General features: G+C 42.0%; 1 long non-coding RNA gene across 1 annotated transcript in view; it reads left to right on the top strand.

Annotated features, from left to right (window-relative positions):
• The first annotated feature begins 13,519 nt into the window (after positions 1-13,519).
• Positions 13,520-14,495, top strand: part of LOC138949780 (uncharacterized) — a 94,185-nt gene continuing 93,209 nt past the window's right edge. The window contains exon 1 of the long non-coding RNA XR_011450441.1: positions 13,520-13,808. This is a non-coding gene — a long non-coding RNA (uncharacterized lncRNA). The remainder of the gene's footprint in view (positions 13,809-14,495) is intronic.

Below are 14,495 nucleotides of genomic sequence, written 5' to 3'. Positions count from 1 at the left end.
TGGCAAGTAGCAACTATGCGTTTCTTTTTTTGAACAGTATACCTTTTCTGAAGGTATGTAAGACAGCATTCCTGAAAGATAGAAATTCACAACTCGCAAAGACAGAAAGATTCTCTTCCTGAAAGAAAAGAAGAGACGTTAAGGAAAGACAGAAAAAGATGTCACTTAAAAGCACACAACTTCTCAGGAAAACAGTTCGGCTTACCATCTCAGATTTGGCTTGACTTTGCATGGAATACGACCATCTGTCCACTTGGTCACATACCAGAAATGAACAGCGTGGGTGATCCCTGTGCATAGTAGACATTAGCTGATGAATTAAATTAAATGTTGTAAATGCAACCACTGGCTTCTCAAGAAATCATTTTATTCAGTGGAACCCCCCCCCCCCCCCCCTTTTAAGACCCTTCAAAAATCTAAGAAAATCAGGTTTTCACTGTACAGCAATTTCAACTCACCAGGGGCAGTGAGGAACTGTTAGTATGTTACCAAGTGAAGGTTGGTCTTATCCCATGTCAAGTCTGGCCTGATCTGAGATGCTGATCCAAACCATGTTCACAGAAAGGAGTGAGCCTTTAAAATCATCTTCCCATGCTTAATGCTGTATGTGGGCTTGCCTGTCTTGTCAAAAGTACTTCAGATGAGTTTACTCAAGTTACATACACACACCCTGCAATCACAGGAACATAGGCTTGGTGGTTAAGGAATCGTGTGCAAAGGGGAATAACCTCGTTTTATCTCTAACTCAAGAGGAAGAAAAGGCAGTTGCTTTCCTTAAAAGTGACTTTGAGCAAAATTTGAATTTTTAAGTTTTTGTTGTTGCCGCAGCCTCAACACGACCCCCACACACCTTACGCGTATATCGCATGTTAACATGTGGATTTTCAAACTGTTTTTGTGAGAATATTTTTTCTGTGCAATTAAGGCAGGCATGTGGCTTTTCTCCTGTATGTGTCATCATGTGGGTCTTTAAATGCCCTTTCAGAGCAAATTTCACTTTGCAATAAGGACAGGCATGTGGCTTTTCAGTTGTATGTGCTAACATGTGGGTCTTCAAATGCTCTTTCAGAGCAAATTTCACTTTGCAATAAGGACAGGCATGTGGCTTTTCAGTTGTATGTGCTAACATGTGTTTGTTTACACCCCCCTTTTGACCAAATATTGTTGTACACTTAAGGCAGGCATGTGGTCTTTCTCTTGTCAACATGTGATTGTTTACTTGACGCTTTGAATCATGTGTAACTGCACTCGTGGAACAGACATATTGTCGTTTCTTACTGTATGGGAGTGCACATCTTGTCAAATTGTTCTTCAAACAATGAGATTCATCTTTACCACTCGAAGATCCATCTAAAACAATATGTTTTTCTTTCACTAACGTTCTAACGTTCTGCTAAAGATAGGTGTTCTGATTTTTGTTCTTTTTTCCTTTGTCCTATGACTTGTCCCTTTGTCCAGTGATGTCTTTGTCTTACTTGCAGTGACCACAGATTCTGTAGCTGAACATTTCTCCACCACAACAGCCTTGACTCTTGCAGTCTCACAGGTGAAGGTGTCAGAGGATTTCAAGTCACTGTGTTCCACACTCTCAACGTGTTGTGTGGGTTCTACTGGCTCTTGTTTAACTTTCACTTGACAGTAACAGCCTGCAGACAGAGGACAACATGCTGCTTGCGTTACACAGTCACGTGCAATATCTGGTTTCCTGTCCTCTTCAACTTCCACACCACCACAAACAAAACTCTCACCATGCGCATACACACTTGTTGCAGGGATGTCTTCAGCTGCAGAACTGCTGGTCTCGGTCACAGCTGGTAATGCCTCAGTCTTGAAGTCCTGCCCCGCATTGCATGTACACTCCTCTTTGCACTTGTCGGAGACCTCCATCACTGGCCTTGCTCCATCCTCCCCCACATCGTCTTTTTCACGCTTGATATCATTAGAACATGTACCCCAATCTTGTTCTGAAAATGAAGCTGTGTCTGCAATGGTTCCAAAATCAATTGGGATTTTTGCTGCCCCTTGTTTCTGCCTAGCAACTTCACTGTAAGCACTGGATGATGTTGGTATTTCAGCTGCCTCTTGTTTCAGTCTAACAATGTCGCTGTGATCACTGGACAATGTTGGTATTTCAGCTGCCTCTTGTTTCAGCCAAACAACATCCGTGTAAGCACTGGATGATGTTGGTATTTCAGCTGCCTCTTGTTTCAGTCTAACAATGTCGCTGTGATCACTGGACAATGTTGGTATTTCAGCTGCCTCTTGTTTCAGCCAAACAACATCCGTGTAAGCACTGGATGATGTTGGTATTTCAGCTGCCTCTTGTTTCAGTCTAACAATGTCGCTGTGATCACTGGACAATGTTGGTATTTCAGCTGCCTCTTGTTTCAGCCAAACAACATCCGTGTAAGCACTGGATGATGTTGGTATTTCAGCTGCCTCTTGTTTCAGTCTAACAATGTCGCTGTGATCACTGGACAATGTTGGTATTTCAGCTGCCTCTTGTTTCAGCCAAACAACTTCACTGTAAGCACTGGATGATGTTGGTATTTCAGCTGCCTCTTGTTTCAGTCTAACAATGTCGCTGTGATCACTGGACAATGTTGGTATTTCAGCTGCCTCTTGTTTCAGCCAAACAACATCCGTGTAAGCACTGGATGATGTTGGTATTTCAGCTGCCTCTTGTTTCAGTCTAACAATGTCGCTGTGATCACTGGACAATGTTGGTATTTCAGCTGCCTCTTGTTTCAGCCAAACAACTTCACTGTAAGCACTGAACGATGTTGGTATTTCAGGTGCCTCTTGTTTCAGCCAAACAACGTTGCTGTCAGCACTGGACGATGTTGGTATTTCTGATGTACGCTCCATCTGCAAGTTGACTGTTTTGTCCGTCTTGAAATCTTTACCTGCTGGTGCTGTAACAGAAAATGCAAAAATCTTTCGTAAGTCTCGTGATGAAAATGTTTACATACCTTTACTGAAGGTATGTAAGACAGCATTCCTGAAAGATAGAAATTCACAACTCGCAAAGACAGAAAGATTCTCTTCCTGAAAGAAAAGACGAGACATTAAGGAAAGACAGAAAAAGATGTCACTTTAAAGGCACACAATTTCTCAGGAAAACAGTTCGGCTCACCATCTCAGATTTTGCTGGTCTTTGCATGGAATACGACCATCTGTCCACTTGGTCACATACCAGAAATGAACAGCGTGGGTGATCCCTGTGCATAGTGGACATTAGCTGATGAATTAAATTAAATGTTGTAAATGCAACCACTGGCTTCTCAAGAAATCATTTTATTCAGTGGAACCCCTCCTTTTAAAGGCCGAGGTCCAACAAGCCAAAATACCCATGGGTCTTGGCGGAGCCTATTTTCAGTGACCGACAGGTCTCAGGTTACCTAGTCTGGTGGGTGCAGTGGCCAAGGCATTCCGCTTGATTAAACAAGCCAACAGCTGACTGCATACCTCTTCTTGCTGTGTGCCTTTCTTGTGAACCTCTGTAAATTCCCGTTATGTGTGTGTGTGTGTTTTTGTGTGTGATATTCACCTTTTTTTCTGACGGTTGTTTGGAACCATTATTAGTGGCAATGATTTTATTGACACTAGCAATAAATCCGCTGAGTGCAGATTACACGCACACACACATACACACGTGCACACACCGTCGCGCACGCATTTGTTCACTGTGTAATACAACTGAGCACATGGTCAAAGTTATGCAGTGCCAAACACTGACGCAACCGGTCAACCTGACTTCGTGTTGTAGACTGAAGAGTAGAAATACCCTCTCTCTTGGTGCAGAACCAGAGTGGAAACTCGCACCAACAATCGGATGTCAAGAACTTGAGGAACCACCTAGAGTTCAATGTGTCACTGCTTTCTAATGTTTTATCACTATTGCTGGATGTTTATGAATATGATATCTGTGACAGACAGGGATTACAACATTTGCTGCATAGTAGCCTGAAGAGTGGTGTTTTAGTGTGTGAAAAAGTGAAGAAAGTGTCTTTCATGAGTGCCTGGTTCCAACGTGCCTGACTGTGATACGCGGTGTTCCACTGGAAACATCAAACAACACGTACAATATTATTTTCTCTGGAAAAGTCTGCCATAAATTCAAGACATTGGTACCTAACTCACGATCGTATTCATCCACTAAATAACTTCAGCTAGAGACATCTTTCTTTCCAAAGAAATTTGGTGTTTAACGTCGTTTTCAACCATTCAAGGTTATATCGCGACGGGGAAAGGGGGGAGATGGGAGCTAGAGACATACATTCTTTGCTTCAGCTTACTTTTTCAGCCCAAGAAGAACACGTTTTTTTTTAATGGATATGTTTCACTTAAAAAACCTAAAAAAACACTAACATTCGAAAAGTGCAGACTATCTTTGAAATAATTTATTAATTACAGAACGATCATTGAAAGTGCTCAGGCAGATTAGCCAGTGGTGTCATGTAGCATCCATGGCGGCTGCAATAGCGCGGAGTGACCGGAACTTTGGGGTCAGGCAACATCAGGTAAACGTTGTGTTGCGGGTGTGTGTTGCCGAAAAGGAATGAGCGGTGCGTGGACATTATCTTTCTCGTGTCTTTAGCTCCGCCCAGTCCATCACGACTGAGAGCCGTTTGATTTTGAAATCAAATTTGGTGAGTGAATTTTTTTTCTGAAACTACGTTATCCAGGGCTTATTAGACACACATTTTGGGGTGCATGTATGGTGTACACCTTGAAATGTTTGCCTGACAAAAATGGTGCTTTTGAGTTTGGTATAGACAGAGTATTTGGGCGGGGATATAGCTCAGTTGGTAGCGCGCTGGATTTGTATTCAGTTGGGAACTGTCAGCGTGAGTTCGATCCCAGGTTCGGCGGAAATTTATTTCAGAGTCAACTCTGTGTGCAGACTCTCTTCGGTGTCCGAACTCCCCCCCCGTGTACACTACATTGGGTGTGCACGTTAAAGATCCCACGATTGACAAAAGGGTCTTTCCTGGCAAAATTGCTTAGGCACAGTTAATAATTGTCTACCTATACCCGTGTGACTTGGAATAATAGGCCGTGAAAGGTAAATATGCGCCGAAATGGCTGCAATTACTGGCCGTATAAAATTTCATCTCACACGGCATCACTGCAGAGCGCCTAGAACTGTACCCACGGAATATGCGCGATATAAGCGTCATTGATTGATTGATTGAGTATTTTTGAAAATAATATTTCAAGTGAGAGCTCGTTTCCTGAAAAGGGTTGGACATTAGACTGAAGTGGCACGCGCCGCTCTGCTTTTATACCCGACCCTCGGCCTTTAAGACCCTTCAAAAATCTGAGAAAATTGGGTTTCCACTGTACAGCAATTTGAACTGACCAGGGGCAGTGAGGAATTGTTAGTATGTTACCACGTGAAGGGAAGGTCTTATCCCATGTAAAGCCTGACCTGATCTGAGATGCTGATCCAAACCATTTTCACAAGATTTGTTTGTTTGTTTGCTTAACGCCCAGCCGACCACGAAGGGCTTTGTTTGTTTGTTTGTTTGTTTATTTGTTGCTTAACATCCAGCCGACTACGCAGAGCCATATCAGGACGAGGAAGGGGGGGATGAAGGGGGCCACTTGTCAAGCGATTCCTGTTTACAAATGCACTAACCCATTACTTGTGTCCCAGCAGGCTTTAGTAAAACTAAATTAATACCTACTGGAAGATTACCAGTTTCCAGTATGTTAAAATAGGCTTAACCTATCTACTGCTGGACTTACATCAGAACACTAACAGATTAACCTATACATGAATCGCGAGACAAGCGGCAAGAGAAGAGATTTTTGGAAAAAATACAGGTGAATGAGCAAGAAGGCAGAAAAAAGAAAAGAATTCATGAAGAAAAAGAGAGCATGACAGGAAAGAGGAACCAAAAATCTACCTAACAGCAAACTAGAAAGCTCCTGCGGTTCCAAAAACAGGAGGGGCCTTTAATTTCATAACCGCAGTGCCCCACTGCGGGACCACGAAGGGCCATATCAGGGCGGTGCTGCTTTGACATATAACGTGCGCCACACACAAGACAGAAGTCGCAGCACAGGCTTCATGTCTCACCCAGTCACATTATTCTGACACCGGACCAACCAGTCCTAGCACTAACCCCATAATGCCAGACGCCAGGCGGAGCAGCCACTAGATTGCCAATTTTAAAGTCTTAGGTATGACCCGGCCGGGGTTCGAACCCACGACCTCTCGATCAAGGGGCGGACGCCTTACCACTAGGCCAACCATGCCGGTATTTTCACAAGAAGGAGTGAGCCTTTAAAGTCATCTTCCCATGCTTTATGCTGTATGTGGGCATGCCTGTCTTGTCAAAAGTACTTCAGATGAGTTTACTCAAGTTACATACACACACCCTGCGACCACATTCTTTCTTTATTTGGTGTTTAACGTCGTTTTCAATCACGAAGGTTATATCGCGACGGGGAAAGGGGGGGAGATGGGATAGAGCCACTTGTTAATTGTTTCTTGTTCACAAAAGCACTAATCAAAAAATTGCTCCAGGGGCTTGCAACGTAGTACAATATATTACCTTGCTCATACCTGTCAACCTGTATGGTTTTCCCGTATTTTGTACGGGATTTACTCAAATTTTGGTGTGTACGGCGTACAACGCCTAGCTGTACGGGTAAACCAAATTGTACGGGAATTGTACGGGAAAATTCAAAACCTGAACAAAGATTCGAAACCGATCATCAGATTCGGTTCTGTTTAGCAGACGACAACAACTTACAGAAAAAGACTGTAACTGAGCTTGTGCGCATGCGCAGAAGGTATCATAGAGGGCGTTGTGGCCCAATCCGCTACTTTCGTGTCGCGAGATTTGGTCTTTGTTTTCACAACTTACTTCAGCGACAGACAACGATTCGCGTCACTTTTCGTGCTACAACTGAAGATGGAGAGGCCAGCGAAGAAAAGAAAGAAAGCCGGACATGGTCAGCACATGTCGGAGTGGGAGAAAACGTACTTTGGTGTCGTGCGATCATCGGACAAGGGAAAGGCTCGCACATCAAAGTGAAAGTTGCTGCTTCTGGTCACTACGACTTGAAGCAGCATTTTGAAACGGCGGTACACAAACAATCATTGATTCGTTCGAAACAGTTAAAGTCTGTGAACCAACATTTCCAGAAACGAGACAGCCGCCTTCCAACGGAAGAAGATGTGACGCAAGCCAATGCCATGAAACCATTACCACAGTCAATCTGCTTGCCACGGCAAAGTCAGCTACTGCTACCTACAACAAGTGTCATGCTTGAAGTGATCTAGTGAGACTGGACTGTGATTTTTCCTGGTGAACAGTACGTAGTACAAAGTAGTTGTGTGGGTGTGACTGTGTTATACATTTAAGCTTAAAGTGATCTGGAGAGACTGGACTGTGATTTTTCCTGGTGAACAGTAGTACAAAGTAGTTGTGTGGGTGTGACTGTGTTATACATTAAAGCTTAAAGTGATCTGGTGAGACTGGACTGTGATTTTTCCTGGTGGACAGTAGTAGTTGTGTGGGTGTGACTGTGTTATAGATAAAATTTAAGCTTAAAGTGATCAGGTGAGACTGGACTGTGATTTTTTCTGGTCAGGACAGTAGTAGTTGTGTGGGTGCGTTTTACAGTAGTTGTATGTATTTATTAATGCAAAATCAGATGTGTTTTATGAATACAAAAGAGATGTTGAGTATTTACCAGCTGGTTTTTCTTCTTTTTTTATGTCATGCGAGTGAATTGCAAGTCTTGCGTGTGAACTCGGGTTTGCGTGTGTTCATTTTTTGGGAGTGGGATTGTTGCCCTGATTACAGTTTTTAATCATATTAGTACAGGTTGGCCTTGGAAGGGGTTGACAGGTCTGCTTGCTGGGAGAATGCAAGTTTCCAGTACAAAGGACTTAACATTTCTTACATACTGCTTGACTAAACTCTTTACAAACATTGACTATATTCTATACAAGAAACACTTAACAAGGGTAAAAGGAGAAACAGAATCCGTTAGTCGCCTCTTACAACATGCTGGGGAGCATCGGGTAAATTCTTCCCCCTAACCCGCGGGGGGTACCCTGCGACCACAGGAACATAGGCTTTGTTGTTAAGGAATCGTGTGCAAAGGGGAATAACCACGTTTTATCTCTTACTCAAGAGGAAGAAAAGGCAGTTGCTTCCCTTAAAAGTGACCTGGAGCAAAACTTGAATGTTTATGTTTTTGTTGATGCCGCAGCCTCAACACTACCCCCACACATCTAGAAACGCGTATATCGCTATCTCATTCTCAGACCTGTTAACCCCTGCCAAGGCCAACATGTACTAATATGATTAAAAACTGTAATTAGGGCAACAATCCCTTACACACTCCCAAAAAATGAACACACGCAAACCTGAGTTCACACGCAAGACTCGCACGACATAAAAAAGAAGAAAGACCAGCTGGTAAATACTCAACATTTATTTTGTATTCATAAAACACATCTGATTTAGCATTAATAAATACATACAACTACTGTAAAACGCACCCACAAAACTACTACTGTCCACTGACCAGGAAAAATCACAGTCCAGTCTCACCAGATCACTTTAAGCTTAAATGTATAACACAGTCACACCCACACAACTACTTTGTACTACTGTTCACCAGGAAAAATCACAGTCCAGTCTCACTAGATCACTTCAAGCATGACACTTGTTGTAGGTAGCAGTAGCTGACTTTGCCGTGGCAAGCAGATTGACTGTGGTAATGGTTTTATGGCATTGGCTTGCGTCACATCTTCTTCTGTTGGAAGGCGGCTGTCTCGTTTCTGGAAATGTTGGTTCACAGACTTTAACTGTTTCGAACGAATCAATGATTGTTTGTGTACCGCCGTTTCAAAATGCTGCTTCAAGTCGTAGTGACCAGAAGCAGCAACTTTCACTTTGATGTGTGAGCCACATGGCACGCACAAACTGTACTCCTTTCCCTTGTCCGATGATCGCACGACACCAAAGTACGTTTTCTCCCACTCCGACATGTGCTGACCATGTCCGGCTTTCTTTCTTTTCTTCGCTGGCCTCTCCATCTTCAGTTGAAGCACGAAAAGTGACGCGAATTGTTGTCTGTCGCTGAAGTAAGTTGTGAAAACAAAGACAAAATCTCGCGACACGGAAGTAGCGGATTGGGCCACAGCGCCCTCTATAATACCTTCTGCGCATGCGCACAAGCTTAGTTACAGTCTTTTTTTGTTAGTTGTTGTCGTCTGCTAAACAGAAACGAATCTGATGATCGGTTTCGAATCTTTGTTCGGGTTTTGAATTTTCCCGTACAATTCCCGTACAATTTGGTTTACCCGTACAGCTAGGCGTTGTACGCCGTACACACCAAAATTTTTAAATCCCGTACAAAATACGGGAAAACCATACAGGTTGACAGGTCTGCATTCTTTGGACCACAACATAGTGGAAGTCTACTGTAATTAGGATTACAACATAAAAGAACAAACAATTGCAGGTTTTGTCAGCATTAAATTCTGCATTTTCATGTGTAATTGTTCTTTTCATTACAAAACACAAACTAAAATGTATTATGCTTCTGATGATTTTTGACAATCTGTGGTGAATATAACACCTATATTTGGATGGTTTGCAACTTTCATATTTCTGCTTGATATAAAACAGCTGAGATACTTTGCCTTAAACTTAAAGTGAAATTAAGACCAAGAGACATATAGTGATAAACACAGGCATGGGAATTGAAAACAGTAAAAATAGCTGAACATTTTGAAGTAATAGCAATCGAAGACGCGAAGCGTCAATTTGACGGCGCGAAGCAACAGCATAAAGTTGTGGTAACCTGTATTGTAGCCGCATGTGCGTTTTACCAGAGATCTGTAGCTGGAGGCTCGTCACGGATGTTCTCCTTTTCCGCACCACGTGTCATTTTATCTTACGGTTCCCCAAAAAGTGTGTCAACTTAGCAAAAGTTTCAGTGATTGTGGCTTTCTCAATGGCTGAAAGGTTCAGTGACTGTAGTTTTCTCAATGGCTAAATAGCTTGCCTTTAAGGCACACGTTTGCACTGCTGTTCGAAAGCTGCGTTGATCCCGGAAACAACACAGTAGTGACCTCCCCTCTACTGAAGTGTCTTTTTAGTGCAATTGTAACTAATGATGGAAACCTTAGCGATAAACGGCGGCCGTTCTCTTTTTATTTCTTGGAGATAAGAAATCTGAATGGATATTTCCGAGGAATTGTGCTTCCTAGACTTCTTATTTTTGTAAATTTTTTAATGCATGCATTCATTTTTTCAAGCCCTTTTATTTTTAGATGTGTTATTGGGAACTTTTACGCTGTGCATTTATGTGGACTGCTTTCAGAAAGTAGAAGAAAACAACAAAGTCTGCTTTCAGTCATTTATTAAAAAGCATCTCGAAAATAACCTATAGTTAGCAATAACATATTCAAAAGTCACATCAAACAGTCTCTATTACGCACAAATTAATTAAAAAAACGCTCGCGCTGGACCCGAGTACTCTTCAGACATTCACACACACACACACACACACACACACACACACACACACACACACACACACACACACACACACACACACACACACACACACACACACACACACACACACACACACACACGAGTACACTACCATATCTCCATTCTAAAACACGTCACGTTCCAAATCAAAAGACGACATTCTATTTTCTTACGTCACTATTCTTGGTTTACGGTACCATTCGGTGGCTTTGCTACGAGTATGCCATAGTCTTGGTTAGCCGAGACCTTGCACCGTTCTATCAGACTGCCTTGCTGGCTGTTGCACCGCGAATTCCTCCCACCGCCAAGTCGTTTTTTTGTGGTTTATTTCGCATTTAGGTACCAGGTAACATTATGAAGTTTTAATACGATCAATCGGACCTATTATCAAGTTAGTGTATCAACTGCGCCCAGTAGTTTCCAAGCAATAAGCTGTTAAGTCGAGACAGACAGACAGACACACACACAATTAAAGTCTGCTGGACCCTAGTACTAGCGTACTTGGGGATAACTTCATTTATGTGTTTATGTTATTACCTGGTTTCCATAACTTTCACAGACCAAACAAGTCAAACTTACTGGGCAACAGTTAACAGGGTCAAATTTAGTGCCTTTTACAAAAATTGCAACCACATCAGTATCTCCCATATGTTTTTTTTGCGAGCTGACTGATCTAAATTTGAGATTTGTGTTCGCAAGACGAAAATGATTGCAGATTGGCCGACTTCGACAGTGATCTCCGTTCTGTTCTTCACAGTTATGATAAAGACATCGTTCTAAGGTCAAAACAAGTCGAAATTTTGAGACTGCTGCCGGAAGGAGACCGTAATATATATGGTTGCATCACTACAGAAACAATCGTCTGCTTCATCGAACGCCGAAACCAAACGGTTGATTATCATGTGACACTTGGCATTCTTTCTTTCTTTATTTGGTGTTTAACGTTGTTTTCAACCACGAAGGTTATATCGCGACGAGGGAAAGGGGGGAGATGGGATAGGGGAAAGGGGGGAGATGGGATAGAGCCACTTGTTAAGTGTTTCTTGTTCACAAAAGCACTAATCAAAAAATTGCTCCAGGGGCTTGCAACGTAGCACAATATATGACCTTACTGGGAGAATGCAAGTTTCCAGTACAAAGGACTAAACATTTCTTACATACTGCTTGACTAAAATCTTTACAAACATTGACTATATTCTATACAAGAACCACTTAACAAGGGTTAAAGGAGAAACAGAATCCGTTAGTCGCCTCATACGACATGCGGGGTGCAGAGAAATAAGGATGTGGAAAAGAAGACTTTTGGTAAGTGAAATAAAGGTGATGGATCCAGTCAGGTAGAAATAAGACAACAAGAAAAGAATTGGAAAACTGCAGGGAATAGTAGGGAGAGTTTTCTTGGAAGGAAATATAGGTGAAAGGACTGGTAAGGCAGAAATAAGACAAAAGAAGAATAGAAACAGAACCGTTAGTCGTCTCTTACGACATGCTGGGTAGCATCGGGTAAATTCTTTCTAGTCCCAACCAATATGGGACTCCCCCTAACCCGCCGGGGGTACACTTGGCATGGAAAAACGATATTTTGGTCATTTGCCATAGAAGTGTTCAAAAGATGCGTTACATGATTGCACAAAACTCCCCTCCCCCCTCTCTCTTTCTCTCTCTCACACACACCGTGACACACACACACACACACTGACACACACCCGTGAATCAACCTCTTCAGACATCACTTCCCGCTAAAGATGAAGCTTTGAAGATGAAGACCATTGTTGGAGAAGTCCGCAGTACAAGCCATCAACAAAAGTCAGGCTTTATTTCACTTTTAGAGAGGCGTAAACGTCAAAAATTTATCTTATTTCACAAGATTGTACACAGTAAGGTGCCAAACTACTTACTTGCGATATTGCCACCATTAATATCAACTAATAACCCATATCGCCAGCGCAGACCTTTAGATAGGAAAGTTCCATCGTTTAACACTGAATTATACAGAAACTCATTTCTCCCATCTTCAACACAACTCTGGAATTCTTTACCAAACTACATAAACCTTAGTGAGTCCCTGAGTGAATTCAACCATTTTTTGTCAAAAACCGATTTAAGTCCGCCGTGTTATTGGTATTCTGGAGATCGCCGGCATATCACAAACAATTCACTGTGAGCTAAGGCTATATATAAGTGATCTTAATAACGATCTAGTGAGACGTCACGTTGCTACATATGCATCTTATGACTGCGGATTTCCGTCCGAAACCGTAAAACACTTCCTATTAGATTGTCCAAATTATCGCGAAGCACGTCAAGAAACCATATATACCCTCCCTAACCACAGTATTCACCTCCCCCACCTTCTAAATGGAGACAGACACTGAGTATTCTCTAGATTTGATCAGGAAATTTGTTTCCATAGTACACTCGTTCATTGAACGTTCAGGCCGCTTTGGGCAAACCAGGATGTATTGCGATTCTCTGGCCACTCAAGAAACCTGTTTCTGTCCAATCCCCGAAACATGTCTAAGGAAAGGAAACAATTGAAAAACAACAAGAACAGCAGACTGAATAATCTTTATTTATTTTCCTTGTCTACTCCACTGGTCAAAACTGGGGGGTGGGCGTTTACTAGGTACTATACCATGTACACCTGCATGCAACTGAGGCGTAAAATAAAACAAAAAAAGTCTCCCCGTGTTTTTATTTTATTCAGTTTGTTTGGGTTGTTGCTATTGACTTTGAAACTGGTTTCTGCATAGTATGTGACAATGACTGGCTGTTTGTAGCAATAACAAAATTGACAGCAACGGGACCTTCATGGTCGAAAAATACAGCGAATAGCCCTGTTTCTGCTTTGAAAACGTTGCTTACAAATTTGATGCATCTCGTCATTTTGGTCTAGACATGCTTTGTTTCTGTGTTTTCTGGCACTAAAGTAGAAGGAAACCAAAGTCTCATAATCAGTGATTGCAGTAATAACAAATTTGGGTCTACTGGGTTCACAACGGTTGAGCAGATCGCGTGCGAGAGGACCCTGATGCTCCTTCCGTTCCCCTGTCAGCTAATGAGGCACCCATTTTGCGGCAAGCTTTTGAAGCGGAAGATCATTCTTTCTTTCTTTCTTTATTTGGTGTTTAACGTCGTTTTCAACCACGAAGGTTATATCGCGACGAGGGAAAGGGGGGAGATGGGATAGGGGAAAGGGGGGAGATGGGATAGAGCCACTTGTTAAGTGTTTCTTGTTCACAAAAGCACTAATCAAACAAGTCGCGTAAGGCGAAAATACAATATTTAGTCAAGTAGCTGTCGAACTCACAGAATGAAACTGAACGCAATGCCATTTTTCAGCAAGACCGTATACTCGTAGCATCGTCAGTCCACCGCTCATGGCAAAGGCAGTGAAATTGACAAGAAGAGCGGGGTAATAGTTGCGCTAAGAAGGATTACACGCTTTTCTGTACCTCTCTTTGTTTTAACTTTCTGAGCGTGTTTTTAATCCAAACATATCATATGTATATGTTTTTGGAATCAGGAACCGACAAGGAATAAGATGAAAGTGTTTTTAAATTGATTTGGACAATTTAATTTTGATAATAATTTTTATATATTTAATTTTCAGAGCTTGTTTTTAATCCGAATATAACATATTTATATGTTTTTGGAATCAGCAAATGATGGAGAATAAGATAAACGTAAATTTGGATCGTTTTATAAATTTTAATTTTTTTTTACAATTTTCAGATTTTTAATGACCAAAGTCATTAATTAATTTTTAAGCCACCAAGCTGAAATGCAATACCGAAGTCCGGGCTTTGTCGAAGATTACTTGACCAAAATTTCAACCAATTTGGTTGAAAAATGAGGGCGTGACAGTGCCGCCTCAACTTTCACGAAAAGCCGGATATGACGTCATCAAAGACATTTATCAAAAAAATGAAAAAAACGTTCGGGGATTTCATACCC

The sequence above is a fragment of the Littorina saxatilis genome, linkage group LG16, assembly GCF_037325665.1.
Source record: "Littorina saxatilis isolate snail1 linkage group LG16, US_GU_Lsax_2.0, whole genome shotgun sequence".
NCBI classification, from domain to species: Eukaryota; Metazoa; Mollusca; class Gastropoda; order Littorinimorpha; family Littorinidae; genus Littorina; species Littorina saxatilis.
The sequence above is the reverse complement of the archived record's forward strand: the minus strand, read 5'-3'. Positions and strand labels throughout refer to the sequence as shown.